This window comes from Nothoprocta perdicaria, unplaced genomic scaffold (assembly GCF_003342845.1).
Source record: "Nothoprocta perdicaria isolate Ctin4 unplaced genomic scaffold, notPer1 scaffold_0, whole genome shotgun sequence".
Classification (NCBI taxonomy): domain Eukaryota; kingdom Metazoa; phylum Chordata; class Aves; order Tinamiformes; family Tinamidae; genus Nothoprocta; species Nothoprocta perdicaria.
The window spans coordinates 3,268,332-3,289,351 of record NW_020454092.1 but is presented as its reverse complement, the minus strand read 5'-3'; the positions used below and the strand labels follow the sequence as shown (position 1 = coordinate 3,289,351).

The 21,020-nt window shown below is 44.1% G+C and overlaps 1 protein-coding gene across 2 annotated transcripts in view; it reads right to left on the bottom strand.

The window, feature by feature from the left end:
• FIGN (fidgetin, microtubule severing factor) overlaps positions 1-20,645 on the bottom strand; it is a 90,776-nt gene extending 70,131 nt beyond the window's left edge. The window contains exons 1-2 of one of the 2 annotated variants that reach the window (XR_003248647.1): positions 20,472-20,645; positions 19,559-19,712 (exon numbers count right to left, since the gene is read on the bottom strand). The gene's annotated coding sequence lies outside the window, so the exon portion shown is untranslated. Of the gene's footprint in view, positions 1-19,558; positions 19,713-20,471 lie in introns of those variants that run through there. The other variant, XM_026034880.1, reaches the window with a different exon arrangement.
• Positions 20,646-21,020: the final 375 nt, after the last annotated feature.

Sequence of the window (21,020 nt, the reverse complement as noted above, 5' to 3'; positions counted from 1 at the left end):
CTTTTAATCCTGCTTTATGGCAGCATAAACCTAAAACAGAAAGAAAAAGAGGAGCCCTGAGCCAGGTTACGGTGCAGGAGGGAGAACGGGAGAGCCAAGGAGAGGCGGCCCCGAAGCAGCAGGAAAACGCCTCGGTACCAGGGCGGGAGAGGGGGCTCCGCGCCGGGGGGGCTCGGGGCGGCCTGCGGCGGCAGCCCCGGCCGGCGCCCGCGGGGAGGCGGCGCGGGGCCGCGCGCCCGCTCACGCGCTGAGGGCCGCGCGGCGCCCGGCGGAGCCTCCGGCGCAGGCCAAGCGCCGGGGGGCCATGGAGGCCGCTCCTGTGGACATGCGTGTGTTTATAGGGACTTACTGGAACAGGGAATTGGCCGCCCCTCGTCTGCGCAGGCAAATCATTCCGGCCTGGAATTGCCCCTCGCAGCACCCGCCTCGCAGGCCGCGCGCTCACGGGTGGCGTCGCACGTGGGCAGCGGGGGCTTTCAAACCGCGCTCTGCATCAAAACGTTCACCTCTGAAAATAAAAAGGCTGTTTTAAGCAGCTTCTAATACCAACATGTTACTCCCAAGGACGGTTCCCAGTAAACCAGTTATTCCAGGCGTGAGGTCTGGGGGTCGCTGGCTTGGAGATGCCGGCCGGGGACTGCTTCCCCTGCGCGCTGCCGCTGCCCCCGCGTGATTTATTGGCCGGCGAGCAAACCCCCTCCAACTCCAGTTGTCCGTATGAATCACTAATTTTCATGTTTCTAATTAAAATGTAAACAGTGTAATGAAGACATCAAGTTTTTAGGCAAATGTCTCTTCCAGCGCCACTTGGGGTATGGTAATTACTGAAGCAGATCTATGGATGCTCCCGAATCCTCTACAAGTCCAGATTAAAAGCATTACTGCTAAACCTCGCTTTTTACACCAGGGAATTGTGTTCTCTAACCTATTCCCAGTTTGCTTACAGATGCATATCTGTACAAGCCTGTGTAACTAGTCATTTAAAAAAAGACAGAGAGAAGTTTAGCACATAAATGGAGCAATTTGTGTATAAAACAACTATATTTCATTTAAAATAAATTTTGATTTAGCCTTTATGATTACATATAACTGCCACAGTAAAACCTGTGCTAAAAACTTCCCATCTTACTGCTTCTTGCAGCAAATAGATTCCACATTAGTAAAGAGACTATTTGTGCATTTCCTTTCTAAGATTATCTCAAACCTGTATTAAAATTCTTATTGACCTAAAAAGCTTCTTTCACAATTAAAAATATTTTTCTCAGGAAATCATAAATGAGAAATCTATTCACCAAGAAATGAAAACAAAATAAACAACAACAAAAAAACCAAAACCTAAATGGCCTTTCCAAATACAAAATGCTTGACAAGCAACTGAAAATCTTTTGTCATATTTATTCTAGCCTCTATGTCTATATCTGAAATTTGTCAGAATTTATCCTAAAGCAAGTGACCTCTCCTACATATACCGAAGGAATACAAGTCCTCTGCTGCTTACAGTCGTTAATTGAGCCTGTCTGCTGCAGCATCTCTTTCCTCTCCAAATAAGCCAGGATACTTGTTTTACATATTTACTACCGAGCACTTGAACAGTCCTCTATTTTATTGTAATAGTGAGGTCCCCCCACCACCTTGACGCTTTTTTCCCTTCTCCCTGCAATGCAAGTAGTTAAAGCTGCAAACCATAGTCATACAAAGCACCTAAAATGCCTAGGACAAGAAGGGATTTTTTCCTCCTCCCTGCTCGGACTCGAAGTCCATGTTCTGACTGGTATGGCCAATTTTCATATTATTTTTACATAAACACTAGACAAGCATGTCTGCGTGGCTAATCTGCCCTGTGAGAGGAGAGTGCACAGAACGTATGCGTGCATATGTGCATTTTAGTGGGTGGTCCAGCATTTCAGTTATATTTCACTATTAAGGTACTCTATACACAAACACGTGTGTGCTTCTCAGCAGAAGAAAAATATATGATTTCAGATTGCATTAAATGAGAAAACATCTCATCTCTCAAATTATAAATGCCTTAGCAGAATACAATTAAGTACTATTTAGGTGTTTCCTTCAAATGTATTATTCAAGCAAAATGCATTTAATTAGACAAATAGCATTTTAAAGGCTATTGGTTCCTAACATGGTACTCCTGAAAACAACCGAGGGTGGTGAGTGCAAACACCATTTTCATTTAGCTTTGTATTTAAAAAAAAAAAAAATTCACACATTCACACATTAAATATTTTTTCCTTAAAGGAAGATTGAAACAATGGGGAAATCTTATGTCTTTCCCCCAGTTCCAAGGCTGTACTAATCAGGTGTAATTTTTAATGAACACTGCCTGTTTGGTGCTCATTCAAGGTATTTCATTAGGAGGTTATTCATTTAAAATAAACGTTTCAACCATACCGAGCTGTAACCTTTCTTGAAATGTAAATGAATGGTTTAAATGAGAAGATTAATAAAGAAGGGATGTTCCAATTCCAAGCATGGCATGCTATGTATTTTTAAATTTGTCTATGCCAGATGCTGTCAGTCAGAACAAAAAACTGTCCAAGCAGACAATCTGTGCGTCTGAATGTTGATCATGTTGGAAAGTAAAGGGGGAGGGGGGAGCGAGTGTGTCAAGGATTCATGGTCCTTCATCTTTGCAGTAGAGCAAACACGTCTCTCAGTATAACGACAGACAGCTGCTTCCACTTTCTAATGTGCCCTAACTTAGATCACTGAAAGAATTGTCAGCACTCAGAGAAACACACAAAGATAACACAGCCAGCTGCCATGAAGGGGGAAACAGCACCGCTCAGAAGAAATGGGATTTGTTCCATTTGCATGATGCTGGCTCCCTTGGGCCCCTTTCTTTCAAATCCAAAGCACAAAAGACAACACTTAACATATTTGCTTAAAGATGACAACCTCATGTTGATTTCATTTGGATGTAACAGTGTCAGGATTACAGATATAAGAATATATTATATCTGTAACAGAGACTGACAAATGTATCCATCAGTGAAACTGTCTGATTCATCTGCTTATACAGCCATTTTACCATCCCAAGGGTGCCATCTAAGTAGTAACTTTAGAAGACTGAAGGTCTAATTTTATTACACCACATTTCAACCTACTAAACAATATTATTTCTAAAATAGATCATTTTTATTGGAAGTCTCCCTGATGAAAAATCCAGTAGACACCGGAGAATTTATGAACTGTATGGGTCCTTTGAACTCAATATACTGCCCATTTTAAGCAACTTTCTTTATATACGATCAAAACCTAAGCTCAAATAATTGAAATTGAGTTAAAAACACAGATGATAATGGGACCTATTTTAATATGACATCAGAGTGTCTCACTGCCCGGATATCTGCTGTTGGGCACTCTGTCATTCCGCCTTTTTACCTGCTCCGAGCGCAGTTTTGCATCGATTCTCCCATAGACCCGCGGTGAATAACGACCGTTCCCGGGCACGCGCTGCCCAGCGAGGCTCCAACGCTCGCATCAGGGTTTCATCGGGCACGCTAGAAGTCACACAAGAGTGACCCAAAGCAGAACGGGCTCCGCGCCGCAGGGGACAGGCCGCGACGCCGAAGGCCGCGCGCTGGCGACATCGCCCATCGACAGCTCTGCAGAGCAGCGTCTCCCCTGCCACGGGGTGAAACCGCGAGGCCGTTGGCAAATGCACGGCCCTCGGCAGCGGCTGACGGCGAGGGGCTCCCCTGCGGCGCCGCTGCCGCGCTCCCGCGGGTGCCCTGCGTCGACACGCGCGGCCTCGGCGCCACGGCCGCCCGGCCGCTTGTGGCGGTCATGCAGGAACTGCCCTGCAATTCCCTCGATTGGAGGCGGTTTGTAAAATGGAGTTAACTGCCGTACGTGGAATTTCGGCACAGCAGATGGTTACCAATCATTATTTTCAATTTGTTTAGTTTCGAGTAATGGGGCTGGCTGGGGGGAAGAGCGAGGAGGACAGGGGTGGGGAGAGGAGCGCAGGGAGGTGCAGGGAGGCTCCGCATGCCACCGGCTTGCAGCACAAGCACTGACAGGGGCACAGCATTAACGGGGGGGAAAAAGTCCTTACGCTCCCTTCTAGCAAAGACGAGCAAAAATAAATAAATAAAATCAGATATTATATAATACATTGAGAAGGGATGTTTATTGATCAATCCTGCCCTGGTTTAAGAGTTGCCTTATGTTTTAAATACTGCAAATTGGCTTTAAAGTTTCCAAAGGGAAATTGTCTCCAGTCACATTTTGCTATCGCTCAAGTTTAAATCACTCTCTGCTGTAAGTGGCTCAGTTGCTGAACTGGAAATGGAAAAGGAACCATTTATGGACAAGTGCACAGGAACAGAAATTAAGCTGTAAATATCTGGGCTGGGCCATTATTGTAGTCCAGAAACATCTGGGGCTGAAGCATAGGCTGAGCCCCACTCCTTCAGTGCCCAGGTAATTGCACTCATGATTTATAGCTTAGTCTTTCTATTAAAAAGAGATATTTAGAGAAATTTGGCTTAAAGGGAAATTTGGAGCCTGAATTCTAAAATGAAGATCATTTCGCTCTTGCCTCGGGGCAGGGGGGAGGAGTGGGAAAATCCTTTGCTGTTTTTTTTTTTTTTTTGCCTCTCCTATGCCAGAGCAGTACAATGTTCCTCTGCAAAGACAAAATTCACATCTTTAACTGCAGACCAAAGGCACGACACAGGAGGACGCATACCCATAGCTGCAGAATTGAAGACCAGCCGTTCAGCTTATTTGAGTCACTCCGTACATCAACACCTGCCATCAAAATTCACTTTTCATGATCTCCTCCACAAAACTACTTTGAAAGAACAAAAGAACTTCTAAACTGCATTAATATTTTTGCAGCATACTCATTCGTCCCTGCTATTTTGACTCACATGGGAGCCAGGTTACCTCATGGCAGTGGGGCACTGCCCCAAGGCTGGGTGCCCCAGGCACCCCCTTCTCCCCAAGGGCAAATCTGCCTCTGGGACTTGCTCCTCTTGCTCATTCCACTGTGGCCTGGATTCCTTGGCTTCTGGGACATGCGGCAGACACTATCCATTTGACAGGATTGAAGAAAAGGCTCTGGGTACTGATTTTTAGAGGATGACAATAAAAGCTATGCTTGCATGGTACCAATCTTCCTGGAAGTTATGGCGAGAGAAAGACTTCATGTCTCTAAGTATCTCAATCAACACAAAGCTTGATTTTTCAAGACTAAGCAGATACCCTAATTATATTTCCATTCCTTTTCCACAAGGTTTAAAATTTATTTTAGAATACTCCTAACCGGACACAGATTACATTTGAAAAAGGGTTAAAAATGCAGCCCTCCAGGGGTTAAACTTCCTCGTTTCATTGAGGTTTCTGTATGTTAGGCCAGTTAGTGCACAGCCCCAATGTGCAACGCTGTGCAAAGGAACAAGTTTGCAGCCTGGGCTCATGCCAAGGTTAAAGCGACACACTGGTGACTGCCTCAGCCCCTTGGGAAAAAGTGGATTAGATGAATCACAAAACAGTGTCACCATTATTTCTCCAGTAAGTTAACTATGCTCTGACCACAGATGATCAAGACCTAAAAAAATATTACCTAGCACTTTTGTAAGGTTGCACTCTGCCTTGGATTTTTTTTCCTGGCATCTCCACAAGCTATTAGTACAGACCAAAAACAATCTCATTGACATTTTGAGACAAGGAAATACTTTGCATATGGGATTGTATCATCGCAGAAATACACAAAACAATTTTTTCAGAGCGCTCATTGGTTCTATATCATCACTTATTATATCTCCCACAAAATTTAGGCCAGCATCAACTGTGAAGCAGATACCATACTTTGATGTTTTTAAGCTGCTTGCTATCATAAACGGTGTTTTTAAGGAGAGGATAGAAAGCCAAGTGGGAATTGACCATGGGTCTCCTCATTAGAGGGCCTGTGACCTATAAAATGAACAAAACCACTCCTTGTAATTTTTGCTAGATTTTTTTCTTCCCAGGTTTTATGTTGTAGAGAAACATGTAAAAAATCAACAATACAGCTGAGTTTCAAGACTCAATGATAAATGTGCAGGTAGAGTGTTGAACTCACGCAAACAAAAAGCAAAATTTGCCCACAGTAACAGCTTTATCTGTACGACTTAGTTCACAGAGGTCTTAGATCAGTCATCAACATAAGATATTTTTCTCCTTATAAAATAGACATGCTCCTACTAAGCTTCAATACGAACTGCCAAAATAATATTTAAAAGGGCTGAAGCAGAAAGAGCCCAACTTAAACCAGGAAGCTTTCAGGAAAGGCTGTATGTTTGTTAGTGATGTGGTACATAGTGATTTTTTAATATATACTTTTCACTCTGAACATAAACAAACAGATGGGCATCAACAATAGGAAAGTCAAGAGCTGTTGCTTTAGCTTCTCCTTCTATGAGCTCTACAGAAAATCTGAACCAGAACGTCTGCTTCACTTGTGTTATTGGGGATCCTCTCCTGTCTCATGGTGATCTTCTTGAGTACAGATTCCTGATCAAACATCTGAACTGGAGAACAAGTCTCACTTCACATAAATATCAGTGTTAGTAACAGTGTCCCATAGGAGGATGAAAAACCACTACAGGGCATTTTGCAAGACAAGAAGGGTCAGGCAATGGAGCTAGACAACTGGAACAGGATTAAGGGGGTTTAATCCCACCCAAAATTTTTCTTACCTAGATTTTGGTACATACTAAGTTTTAGAGTACCCTTTAGCAAGTCTCAAAGACTGCGGATTGGCTTTTGTAGTTTTATTTTTGAAAAACAGGGTATATGTGAAAGAAGACTTCCACCAAGTGAAGAATTAGCTGTAAGCGAGTCACGTGATTACAGCACCACGGATTTGAGTCTTCACTGTCACAAAGATCATCACTGGAGAAAAATAAATACCCTAAGAAGTACAAAACATCTTCCCAAATAAACAAAAAACAACAATAACAAAAAAAACCCTCACTCACTGCAGAAATGCTTCAGGAAGAATAAAATACACAAAAATTTACTTATGCAAAAGAGATCTGATTCTCTGTGAGGGTGGCAGCACCGGTGTGTGGGGGAGGTTTTTGTGCCAGTGAAGGTCTGGCGGCGGAGGCTGCCAATGGGCCCTCTAGAGGCAGGAGGTCTCTCCAATTCGCTTCTCATGAGTTTAGAAAACACCAGAGAAAGCTGCTGACACCAAACCTGCACGCAGCACTTCCTCTTTCTTTCCTTTCTTAAAGTGTGCTTTATGTGCTCCCAGACACCATGAGCATTGATACGGCAAACGAGACCTCCAAAGGATTCGTGTAGGATATAAATACATGCATAAAAACGGGATATAATTGAAAAAGTCTTCGCTTAACGAGCTCATGGGTGCTTTGGCACAGTGCATAAAAGGTAGATTGGAAATTTTAAGGCAATATAATCAATTCCCACAACTGGGCTTTAGAACAAAAGTTAAGCCATACTCAGCATCGTAGCTCAAAGCTGAAACGCAGACTGGAACCCGAGACCACGCCCTACAACTAGCACTGATCGGTCTTCTGGCTGTCCACCTACGTAGCCAGAAAGAGTAGCACTTTTTAAAGGTAGAAACTTCCCAGGATTAAAACAGGGCCAAACTGTGCATTGCCAGTGGATAAAGAGCTCCAATATACACAGTCCATCGTACGCCAGGTGAAATCAGAGCCCACGGGGTGTTCACAGCTCAGCCCCACCAGCCATCACCAGAGGAATCCAGGGCACAAAGGCAGGTGGATAGATCTTTTTCTCCTTAAACTGTACATGATTTTTATCCGATTATCTTACCACTGACAGCAAGTAGGTCTTATTAGAGCTAACTAGGAAGCAAATTTGCTTGTCTGAAATACAGGGTTGATAGTGCATGCTTAGGAAAGCATACACTAGTAAACTATATTACAACATAAAAGAAATTCTTCCTGAAAGCTTGTACATCCAGGTTCACACAGCGTAGCTACTTTCATTCCTTCCATTGTCTTTTTCCGACATAATGAGCACATTAATAGCTATCCAGTTACAGTCTTTTGCTTAAAATATTTGCAAAATACTCCAAAGTGATACTGGTTGGTATACATACTAAAAAGAAACAACCCAAGGAAAATAGTTATTTTCACCTCTGAAGGGATAGTTAAATGATAAATTAACATCATTAATGAAAATCTCATTATTGAAACTACACACAAAACTATCGTGCCTATTCATACTTAATTTTCCTGTAGAAATTACACTGTAAGACACAGCATATAATCGGTCCTGATTGGGGGTAGGAGACAACCAGTCGTTAGCTATGACTAAAATGACCAGTTTTCCAGTGCAGTTGTCTTCTAATTAAATCTAAGTGCGGAGCCCAGTCATTGAGACACGCTGTAATGATTTGCTTGGAAGTATTTTTCCCTTGTTTTTTTTTCCTCCTCTCCTTTTTCCCCCCCTATGCCTCCTGTGCTCCTGGGGATGCCTCGCACCTCTCGAGCCAGAGCAGGAGGGGGAAGCGGAGGCCCCGCTGAGCACGTTCCTGGCAGCGGCCACGGCGGCACCTCTTACTCACCAGCCCTCCGCCCACGTCCAGGAGCACGCCCGGCAGCTCCTCAGCTCTGCCTCCTGGCAGGTACTAACTCAGGAGCTCACAACGGCGCCTCAATTGCCATTTCTAACAGGCTGCCTAATGATAAAGCAGCCTGCCATTTTATTAGCCATAAAACACCCGCCGCGGCACAGCCGCCGGAGCCGGGAGGCCGTGGGGCTTCCCGCGGCCACCGCGCAGTCCCGTGCCCAGCGCTGGCACCGCTTGCTGCTCCGCCGAGGCTGCTGCTTCCCAGAAGATCGGGCTTGGGGAAGGAATAAGTAACTATATCAGAGTCGCTTATCCTTACGGGGAAAGGCTGTGGGTCACCTGGTGTAGGACACAACAGATATTAAAGTGATTACAGCCTTGATCTTAGCCAGAAGACAGTTACACGTGCACTGGTAGAGATGTCAGTAAGACCATGCGGAGTGGCACTTCTCCAGGCTGCGCAAGCACAGGATTCCTGCATTTGCTATTTCCCAAATGTAAAGGCATTTCCAAGTGGCAAGATGAGAGGTCGAGGACGGGACCAGGGCACCTCAGAACGGGGCACCAGAAGGGCTGTGAGCAAAGAGCAAGGGGAGCGCTGCCTCCCCACTCCGGCTTTGTATCCGCTGGCCTTAAAAAGGCCCCTGCAAACTGAGGCCCAGGGGATGCAGAAAGCACAAGGGAGCTTTTGTCTGCGAAACCCCCAAGGTGTGTGGGGTTTGGGGGCTGCCTCCGGGCAGAGGCACACGCACTGCGCGGCCACTCTTAGCCCTGCCCAGCCACTACCGGGAAGGAAAAAATATTTTCTCAACCAGCAGCGTGGCAACTATTTAAAGCAACCAGTATCTGTGACTGTAAGCAACACTTTCATTTACTTCCCTGCAGAACTTTTGAACAAGGGGGAAAAAAAAAATAGCAGCAAATCTATTGTTATAAACCTCACAGGAAAAAAAGTAGGGGTGTCCGGGGAAGCAACAGAGAGAAAAAGGAAGAGCGGGGCCAGAAGTCATTGGAAGGGCTTCCCAGCGTAAACAGGGCAGCTAATTCATGGGGGGGGCTTTTAAATCAGATTTCACTATCAGAAACAGAAATGGAATTTTATACTAAAATAAAAAGCTCCAGAAGCAGGTTGAGAAAGATGTAGGTATATATGGACATAACCCTCTACTCCGTGGTCCCCTTACATATGCCCCAATACAAAACCGAGTTAGTTCTCTGTAAATAGGCTCAATTCCTTGAGCTATAGCTTGGGATTTTATTTTTCCCTTTCACATTGTAAGATTTCAGTGCAAAACCAGTTTCATCTCACCCAGCTCCCTCTGATTATTATTAGAAAGTCATTATTTGAGGACATCTATCTTTACAGTAAGTACGCACCATTAAGGAGCACAATGCCCATAATTGTTTAAAACAGCCATGGGGGGGAGGGACAGGAGGATCAGGAGGAGGGAGAAGGCAACCGAGGGAGGTTTTGCAATTAGAGCAAGGTGGCTTTCTCCAGGCTTCGCCCACTGGCAGGTTTACGCATTAACAAAGTAGGTTTAAAGTTTCCTCTAGGTTTAAAGATTCCCTCCAAATCACGAGTCACTCACTCTACCTGGAAGCAGCCTGTGCATTTTTGTTCTGATGCTTTTCATGCATTCTTACATCCACCAAGAAAAATACTGAGTGCCGTTTGCACTGTCATAACAGCCTGGCTGCCTCAGGAGAGAAATTTAGAGTTTAAATTCTGCGGGTACCGCTAATGCCGACAGTTTTCCTGGGGAAGGGGCTGGCTGCACACCTGCAAATGCCAAGTCAAGAAAACTTGCCAGGACTCGGCCCCTCGGATGCCCAAGCAGATGGGAGTGGGGGCGAGCGGCGCTCTCTGGGAGGCAGGATATACGGGATACGTGGGATACACAGGATACACAGGATACGCTGGTGCTGCTCCGCAGAGCTCTCCGGCTCCAGATGCGGTTCTTCCAGCAGCCCCAGGATGGAGCAGCATCACCCGGAGCAGCGTCACCCACACTGCTCCACCACCATCCAAGCCGGCAACGGCCTGTGCTCTATGTAGGGCGGCTGGCAGGGCAAGGAGGAGGATAAAGGCGGGGAGAGAAAAGCATGTTCTGCTCGTCTCTTATTCAAGAAATAACAAAACATCCTTAATCATCCTTAATCATCAAAACACAAAACTTTTTTTTTTGAAAAGAAAAAAGACAAAACTTCAAGGCAAGGTTTCTCAGATTTAGCTAACTACCGCTCGCTCTCAGCAACGCCCTCCTCGAGCGCGGAGGCACACTCAATATTGAGGCACACTCAGCACTCGGGGATGAGTATTCGGGAGCCTTCCACTGGTGAGGCACTCGTGCCTTCCATGGGACTGCCTGGCTGTGCCAAGGACCAAGCACTCCCACCTCCCATCCTATGGGATTCACCGGGTTTCAGCCTCAGCTCTCTGCCAACAAGAATATTAACCTGCAAAGCGAGGGCATTTCTCATCAGCAGGGCCTGGTGTCACCTAAACTGACGTTCCTGCTGACGCTGTGCAACACGGAGCAGAGGGACGCACCGTGTGGCCACAACCAGGGCTCCTGCACGGGACAGGAGGAGGGAATGGCGGGGTGGGGGGGAAAAAAAAAAAAAAAAAAAAATCAATGATTCAAAATCATAAACTGCTGCATTCGCTGTGGCTTCCAGAATATCTTCGGTTCAGCTTTTAGGTAAGAAATGAAGAATTAGCAGCAATTCTCAACAGATTTGGGAAAGAAAAAAAAAAAGTAACTTTAAAACAGAAGATCTGCCTGATATTTGTAGTGTGTTCAATACAGCACAAGCACAAGTCAGTGGTTAACAGTATAAAGCTTCAGCTCTAGCAACAGTAAAAACGGATTCCATAAACCAAGTTGATTAGCCACTGCCAAAGTGTACATCCAACTAAAGAGCAGAAAAATCAGTCTTCTCCAATATTAAGAAACCTGAATTTTGCTAATTCAAACCACATCAAGCAATTTTTTGACTAGAGGTATCTCTGTCTGACTAGGGATACTGTCAAAGGTGGCTTTAATCCATTCTTTATAAAAAAACAAAACACGCCATTTTGAATATCTCTATTTTCATCATGTATATAACCTATCAATTAAATATGAACATCTTCAGCAAACTCCATACGTATATTTTGAACAATGAAATAATATATATATTTTTTTAAACAAAGAGTGCAGAATACACAGAAATACAAGGTCTAAACTGACCTGACGCATATACAGCAACATTCACTATTCTTTTCCAGCTACAAGAGAAAGCAGAATTGTATTCACATATCAAGAAAGTATTTCTACAATACTGTATATAGTGATGTGGTCCACAAATGCCAACAACAAGGGGCTGAAAATAGGATCAATTCTTTTCCTTCTCAGAAACAATCTTGTAAGCATCTGAGTTCCCAAAGACATAAAAGAAGAGTTACTTTTCTGAGTCCTTTTGATATGTCTCTTCATGGTGGGGCTATCCACGAGTGATGGGAGAAATCTCTTTTGAAAGTAAATGGTGCACCTTCAAGTGTGTTCACATACGTCTTTGCTGTTCCTTTCTGTGTTTCTCGAGCCTTACTTGAAAAGGATGCTTGATTTGGTTTAGGCATCACAATGGGATACCTTATATCAGGCAGCACTTGCAAGCCTTATTCTTCCAGGATAGAACCTGGCTGTTTCTTTCTATACGTCAACACAGGAGGGTGAAGTAATCAGCCAGGTCTAAGAAAGACGGGTTAAGTTAACCTGTTTGTCAGAATCCGGGATGAATAACTTCATTCTTTTAGCAGGGCCACGCTAAGTGGCAACGTATAAAAATAGCTACTTTTCATGTGAAAGCACGGCCCTCACAAAAGTCCGTATAGCCAGGCTATCGGCTCATAACGGTTAAAATGTTAATATCGATAGTATTGCAAGGGATTCATCATTTTGGCATGTAAGTTAATCCTTCCCATCCACCCTCCGGTGTCACTCGGTAATGTAAAGTAATTGTTGGCTCTTCCCCTCGCCGTGCCTCCAGAAGACCCGTAGATGCTTTAACATCTGCTCTACCTCATATGAGTATCTCTGCAGCACTACAGCTTCTGTAGTTTTATTAAGTGATATTTCAAGCTCACTATATAAATGCTTTTTTTATTAATGACCTGCTTGTATACTAGCATGGAGGAGACAGGGGGTGGGAACAACTCTCAGAGGAAAATAGCAGTGTTATTTGCAAGATACTAGAAGGGAAACGGCGGTTCAAAATAAATCAGGAAAAAAAAAAAAAAAAAAAAGGAAGACTTCAGTGAGAGTGTGAGGCTACATTTCTCCTGTAAGCCCCCGTAAACCACCAGTTCCTGCCCCTTCTGCCATCTCCTCTCAATATTGGTTCTGTTCAGATTAGCAGGACTCGCACAAACACACATTAACGTGCCCCATATTTTATCAAACCGAGGATGAAAACCAGAAAGTTTAGTTATGAGCCATAGCAAGGAGCCATTCATTCAGACCTGCTGAAGCCAGATGTGAGACAGCACTCATAGCTGATGAAGTTGGACCAAAGTAGGCGCTTACTGCTGGAGTAGGAATGCAAATAAGACGCACATTGCTGAAACCAATTCATCACCCCCTCCAGCAGCAGCTCGGCACGTGCACGCGCTCCAGGACACGACACAAACCGCAGCTACATCCTCACACGCTGAGCGCCGCACGCACAGAAAACCAGCCGCTTGACAATGCCTGTATGGCAGGTTCGGAAGAGAATAAGAAAGGGTTAAAACAGATAAAAAGTGCCAGCAAAATATGATTTCAAGGAACCTGGATTAAAGATAGACTTGCATTGAAGTTTATTATCATATCAAAATCATCTCAGCTTGTTCTTCCACATAATTTCTGAGCTATTCAATTATATAAGCAATAGTTGTACTATAAAGAACATAAAAACTATACTCTCAACAACAGTTAAATAATATGATTAAGAATTGCTACTTCAATGTTTCATGTCACATTCAACTGCACATTTAATAGTATACTCTAAAAAGGCAAGTGACATGACAGTCAGCTGCAGCTGCATTATTTTTAATTATAGCTGAGCACATGAAACTTTTTCCATATGCAGAAAAAGCGCTTTAAAGAACATAAAGTTGTACCCATTATTTAAATACAATAATGCAAGGCTTTTCTTTCTATTGTGCAAACACAATAGCCATTGTAGCAAGAAGAGTTGCTTATAGGATTAAACAGATAGTTTAGCATTATGATATGTTTGACAGGTCCCTGTATTAGCACTATAGGAACAGACATACAATATTGCTATTACCGCCCTGCGCGCGGCGGCGCTCCGCAGCATCCGAGTGAGCAGAAGGGAAGCATCAGCTGCACATTCCCAGCCCCACGGACACCCGACCAGTGGTGCTCGGAGGGCTGCACATTTCGGTACCCACATCTAGTTACTCTTCCCAAAGGGACCCATCAGAGCCCCAATTTCCCACCCACTTTCTCAGGACTCTGGTGGCTCAGACCCACCAACTACTGCTCTTTCCATTTTACCCTCGTCACTTACACCGACCAACACCAACAGGTATTTAGAAGCAATAGTAGCAAATAGTAGCACTTGTATTTAGCAGATTACTGCAAATACAAATTATCTCCCCAAATCCCCCATAAGTACACACACGTCCTCTTTAACATGCTGATCGGGGGGCGGTAGGTGCAATTATTAAAGGAGCAGAAGCCTGAGATTTCCTTTGACCTCCATTAGAGTCTAGGACTCTCTGCTCCTTGAAGGATAAGATTGTATTTGCCAAACTATGGTAACGTACTGCAAGTGCATTTGCTCTGTTCTTCTGTATGTGCTACCGTCCTTTAAAGCAAGGCTCTTCCACCAAGAGAGATCTAGCTGCTGTTTTGAGGTTTTTCTTTAAGAAAAAAAAAACCACACACACAAGAAGAAAATAGGAGGATCTTAAGGAATTTTTTTATGCTTACATTTTTCCACTCACACTAAAAAAATATCATTGACATAGGATGAAAAGGTCGCATGGCTCATGGAAACAGAAACAAATACTCCAGTAAGGTTTTTTCTTTTTTTTCCACCTGGAAAATATCCCTATATCTAATTCTATTTATTGGGGATTTTATTATTATTTTAGCAACAAAAAACTCCAAGCCCTTTCCCAGCCAAGAGTTCCCCGAAGTGATCTTTCCCATAAGGAAGATAAGTTTTCACTTAGAGGATAGCATCTCTAGCAGCAAGAGTTTAATACTCTGCAACAATATCAGGGATACGCAATCCTGAATTTAGAGCTCTTCAAATTACTTTTATAGCTATACTGTTCTTTTTGGATCAGATGTTTATCTAAAATTCCATATATTTTGGTAGCCATAATATCTGATTTTAAACAGCTTCCAACGAGCCAAAGAACAGTACAATAAAAAAAAAAAGGGAAAAAAAATCACTGTAGCTCTTTAACGCTAAATCATTTTATTTTACACCAGCTACAGATTGAGTCCAATATGCACAATTCCACTCCAAAGTTGATTTTATTTCCACAAGCATAGTGTTTTGCTTCTCATCTGCCCTGTTAATAACAAATGATTTCTTTCAATTAGTTTATTCCAAGTTCTTTTAATAGGTTTTTACGCCTTTCTTTATCAATGACTCAGGGGGAGGAGGAAAAAAAAAAAAAAAGTGCTGATGGATCAATTCATCAGGCTTCATTGATGCACAATATTCTCCAATACTTCAGAAATGTGTGCAGAACAATTTCCTCCAATGCTAAGATCAATGAATCAATGTAAAATCCCAGTAATTAAATTTATCAACTCCGTATCAATCCCTCTGGAACCTTATGAAAGTATTATATGAAGTTTGTTCTCTTAAGGGATATATTGATTGAGGGCAACGAGCCAAATATTTCTATTATTAGATCTGGGAATGCTAGATCAAACCTCACTCTGTGGTAAACAACATACAAATGTTTCAGATACACAGATCTCATGCTGATTCCGTACCATTAAACCCACTCCTAACAAGCAGATAAGCCTATTAATTGATGATTAAGACTACAGGAAGATCAGTCATTATATTCAATGCTTCGTGTATGCATTCATTGAACAAATGTATTGGCAGTAACCATCCAGAGCCTTTCCCTCTAGGAATTACATTTTAAGGAAAGGAAGAGACGATCTAAACAAGAGCAGATTTCAAATCTTCTTCATACAGCATAAACCTGCCTTAGTTAATTGATTAAATTTTCAAAACTGAAGTTTTACAGTCAAAAGGAGATTAACATCTTTCCCCATTGCTTATACTACTGTTATGAACTCAAAAGTGAAAAATAAAGCCTAAGATGACACATCTGATAAAACCCATATTAAAAACAAAACAAGGAAACAGAAACACTGTCCAAGGGTTTTTTTGCAGTTTAATTTTTAAAGGGATAGGATACAAAGTACTCTGAAATATATTTTTAGTTCCTGTCCCCTACAGCATATGCGTAAGCAAGTAGGGCACAAAAGTTCAGAAAGTGACATTTTAATAATCAATTATTAGAGAAAGAATAGATGTTAATTTTATAGCAAGAAAAAAAACATTCTTGACTCTGCTTAAAAATAAAAGTGCTTTTTTTCCTGTGGTTTGTACAGAGAGGATATTAACAACAATACGCTCGTCATCCTCCTAAACCCTGCTAGAGCTAGGGAAGCAGCATCCCTGTGTTTTCACAGATGTTCCAATAAATAAAAACAATTTGATCCTGCACTGAAGGTACTAACAACAAAACCCCCAAACCCACCAGATTCACGTAGGAGTCACATCCTGTTACAAACATCAAACAACAATGAGCCTTTATTGCCACGCTATGATTCCTTCATTTCAAACATGATTAATTAGCAAGTATAACACTCACCAAAACTCCCACCGCGCTTCTGTGTGCTGCCTATTTGCAAATGGGGCTCTACCGAGTATCCATAAGCAGCATTGGTCTCACTTGTGACGGTGGAGAAAATAAGTCAAAGCATCCTGTTGTAAGACTTCACTTATATCTTAAGCCAGAAAGAAGAGAAGGGGGGGAAAAAAGTAAAGAAAAAAATATAATAAAATAAAGAGAGAGAAAAAACCTACCTCTTTAAGACCTACGTCTTTCTCTCTTTTAATCTTAGGAATTCCTTGACAATCCAAACACAAACCTCACGCAAAATGAAAAACTCTTTAAAGAGTTGCTGAAGAATTCAAGCGGTTGAAAATAAAAGCAGGCAAGGGAAAAGATGGCTTTAGACTTCGCGCTGATGTTTTTCACTTGAAACTTCAACTTTAGACTCAACCTGCAATACTCTGGTGCTGCTGAGAATGAAAAGCAAGCTTCACATGTCAAAACTGGAAACAAAAAGAGGATGGGAAGGGGAAGACACACTTAACAGGACTGTTAGCATGTTTTAAGCTGTGCAAACAGATGTCTGCAAATGCATCTCACTTGCAATAAACATTACTTTGGCAGTAAAAGAAACTTTGCTTGCTGGGAGGAGAGGTGAAACCAAGCTCACAAATACAGGAGGAGAAATGAGACTGAAATTAGGAGGGAAAAAAAAAAAAAATCTGAAATTGCCTCTTCAAGTTGAACTCTGCAAATACCATCACAACAACAAGAGAAAGAGGCTCAGTTTGAAAGCAACAGATGTATTCCTGAGCTTGAAAATATTATATTGCTGCTCAAATAACACACAGGCATAGAAAGAGCTTTCATACTTTTAAAGTATGAGAGGTGGTGGTAGGGGGGTATGAAGGCAGATGCATGTGCAGTAAAGTTGAACTTTCAACAGAAAATAAAAATTAGGCAGAAGGGGCAATAGCTCCTCGGTCAGCAGCTCCGCATCACAGATACTTGCTGATTTTGTCACGCGCAGAGTGGGATCATTTTTAAGTGCAAATCTGTCCTACCCTCTCCAGCTTTTCCAATTTTATAAATTTGGGATCAAAAACATCAAAGCAGCTCCCACTTCGGACCTAACTTTTAGAGGCTCAATGTGACAAGTCACCGCTTGATAGATGTTTCTCTTGATAAACGACTTGTTCAAAAGAGACATTGTAGCTTTCATTTCCTGACCACAACACACTTTTAATTTGCAACAGCAGAGCTGCTCGAGTGTGACTAGTTCCCACTCCGCAGCCTTTCAGGATTGTGCCACTGTCAGGCCACATACACGGGCAAAACAAAACACTCGCAGAGCGGCGCATCCGCAGCGAGGGCCGCGCCGAAACTTTTCCCCAAACGGCGCCCTGATTCCGCTCCATTTCTCTTAACCAGGGCTTTAAACCTCCCCCCTCCTCCTCCCGGCCACCTCCAGCCCCTCATGTTTGCAGGAAGGGGAGGAAAAAAAAAAAAAAAAAAAAGGTGGAGAAACTGTATTTGGAAATATATACTTAAGGGCATAGCATGCATATAGCTCCCTAACACCGCCACGTTTATTATACAGATATATATTACTGCTACTATAATTATTGTTATTATCTGGGAATCGCATTTAAGAGTCCAAACCGTCCACACCATCCAATTTCAGCTCTCAGCACACTGTCCGAATCCCGATTTAAAATTTATAAATGTAATATCCTCCTCATCACAAGCAGCAGTCCAATCTGCTCTGAATATATATTACAGCTTTAACATCACAGAGGGAAATCTCCCATCTGGCAATCACATTCGCTCCAACAGCTCCAGGAGGAAAAAAAAAAAAAGAAAAGAAAAAAGAAAAGAAAAAAAATGTTGCACTCTTCCCTCACTCTCCTCCTTAAAACATTTCTCAGGGCAAATTATGTGCATCTAAAATAAACAGCCGCCTTATTGATCGCTCCAAAGTCAACAAGTTCTAAATGCAAAGATGCAATCAGACCGTGCCCGCCGTATAGCACCCAAGATACGTTTAGCAATGTAGTCCCCTAGAGCGCCAGGGCAGGAGTGTACATTGTGCCCTGCTCCCTCACGCTTCCCAGCATCCAGGGACGTCCTTAGGAGGGATCCTCGGCGGCGCGAGCCAGCGCTCCGCTGCCCCAAGCGCCCGCGCACTCCCGGGGCCACCCCGAGGTGCTGCTCCCCTCGCTCTTCCCAGGGAACGCACCCCGCTTGGCACTGCCCAGCACACGGCGAGGGCCGCTTCTGCTCCTAGCTCGTTAGCCTTAACTGGGCAGCGAGAGCTGCGTCCACTGCGCCACAAGGACCCATTGAAATTCCCCCTGCTCCATTTTATCCGACTTTTTTTGGGGGGAGGAGGGGGTGGCCTGGGGGCTGAAGAGAGACCGCTAAAAGGAAGCCAGTTCCAGCACCTGGTTATTTCATTCTGTAAGACGGCGAGAAGGGAGCAGCCACTTGTAAAGTGAGCACAAAATAGCACTTACTAAGCAGCCGATCACAACAGCGTTTTTGTTTGTTTACATGCAAAACATCCCCCCACCCCTCATTTCAGTTAAAACCTCTAGCAAATGATTATGCTAAAACTAAGAGAGGGAAAAGCAGCTGGAGTGCAAATAAATACTCAAATATCACACTATTTGAAGAAGGGAAAAGATGCATTTTAGAATTGCGTGTGCGAGTATACAGACACATAGGTGCCTCTATCCATCGCTACGCGATTTCCCCTTCTCCAGCCACCAAGTTTTGCTAATTTACATAGCACTGGAGCTCAGGGCTGTACACAGAGCACTGCCAGGAACATGCAACTTCAGCTTCCACAACTGAGATCAATACAATGGACAAAACTAATGCTGTAACCAAAGCAGAAATGGTAAACAAATGATAGCAAGAAGAGAAAATGCTTATATAAACATACACGTACACACACACAAGTGAAAATTTACTATTAAACATCAGGTATTTATTACAATATATTTGCATGCAGAGCCCTCGGTGCGTTATCATGCTATTTAAATTTGTCTTTGCTATTTAGATGCAAAGGAAGTAGATCCCAAAACGGACATACCATAAACACTGGTGCTACTGATCATTTCTTGCTGGCAGCACAAAAAGCTGAATTGGATTTTTCACAAGCAGGAATTCCAAAGGTTGCTTTTCATTAAAGCCACTTTTCCTCTCAGCTATCAAATGTCACTGCCTTGAAACGTGGGCCCTTTCGTCAGGTATTCATTTAACCTACATGCATATAATTAAGTGGGAAAGCAACATCAACAAAAAGGGGATCTCAGATCACAAGAGAAGAAAGAAAGGGGGGGGGGGGGAGGGAAGCACATGACCAGGAATGCAAGTCCATGTCAATTCCACTCACTCCCATTGAAACTAGCGAGAGCTCCGGGGAGGACAGTAATAGGATCAGTGCGTTGTATATACCATTAAATTATACATCTGGCTCCCGCTCCGCGCCAACAATCCGCCCACCGCGCCGAGGTGCGCGCACTTCCCCGCCGCGGCTCCGCTCGCGCAGCCGCCCCCTCCCCCCGAGCCCTGGCAATTTAAACCCAACTTTTGTTCCGCACGGCTCTTATTTGCACTTATTTACTCCCAACTTAGTTGCCTCCAAGTCCGGCCCCGCGTTGCCTACACTTTATTTTTTATTTTTTTAAATGTAACTTAAAAATAAATCCAATTAGGAGGAGGAGGTGCGGAGGGAGGTCGCAATCGCGAACTCTTAATCTGCCTACTATTGTTGGCAGCGATCAAGGAGGAAAAACCCGTGCACGGCAATCGGGGAGCTGGACTTTCCACGCTACGGCCGGGGGAGCAGAGCGGAGCGTTTCGCAGCGAAAAGCGGCTGCGAATTAGACCAAATAATTCGAGCACGAGCGGGCGGTTAAAAAAATAATAATAATAAAATACATGGCTGTCGCGGAGAGCTTTAGGATTAAATAAAATTTAAAACGGTGGTAGGAAGATTGAAAAAAAAAATCCTCTTACCTGGAGATTTGGTAGGAGCACCCGGTAGGTTAGAGTAGCATCGATCCGACGTGTTTGCTGATGAATGGGGGCTCGGGTTAAGTGAAGGTGCCTATGATTTGAAATCATTCCAAGTTTTTGAAGGGAAGACTGACTGCAGCCTCTGCCATGTTGGAATTTCAAACCCAAAACAGCTGCTTTGCGCGGAGCCAGCATGCCAGCAGCTGGACGCCTGCGCAGAGCCGCCGAGCCAAATTCAAATCACTTTCACGCCAAGAGCCAAAGATCAGTTTTCAAAGCGGGCGAGGCGCGGGGGGCGGGGGCGCCGCTTCCCGCGGGGGGCGGCGCAGCGGCCGCAGCGCGCGGGGCCGCGGGACGCGCTCGGCGCCCTCCGCTCCGCTCCGCGCCGCTCCGCGCCGCTCCGCGCGGGGGCCCCCGCCTCCCCCGCGGGGCCTAGCGGGCAGGCCGGGCCCCTGCGGCGCGGCCTCCAGCGCGGGGCGCGGGACGGGGCAGCGGCGCCCCCCGCCCCTGGGGAGGCCCCTGGCAAACCGCTAATTCCGCACGAGGGAG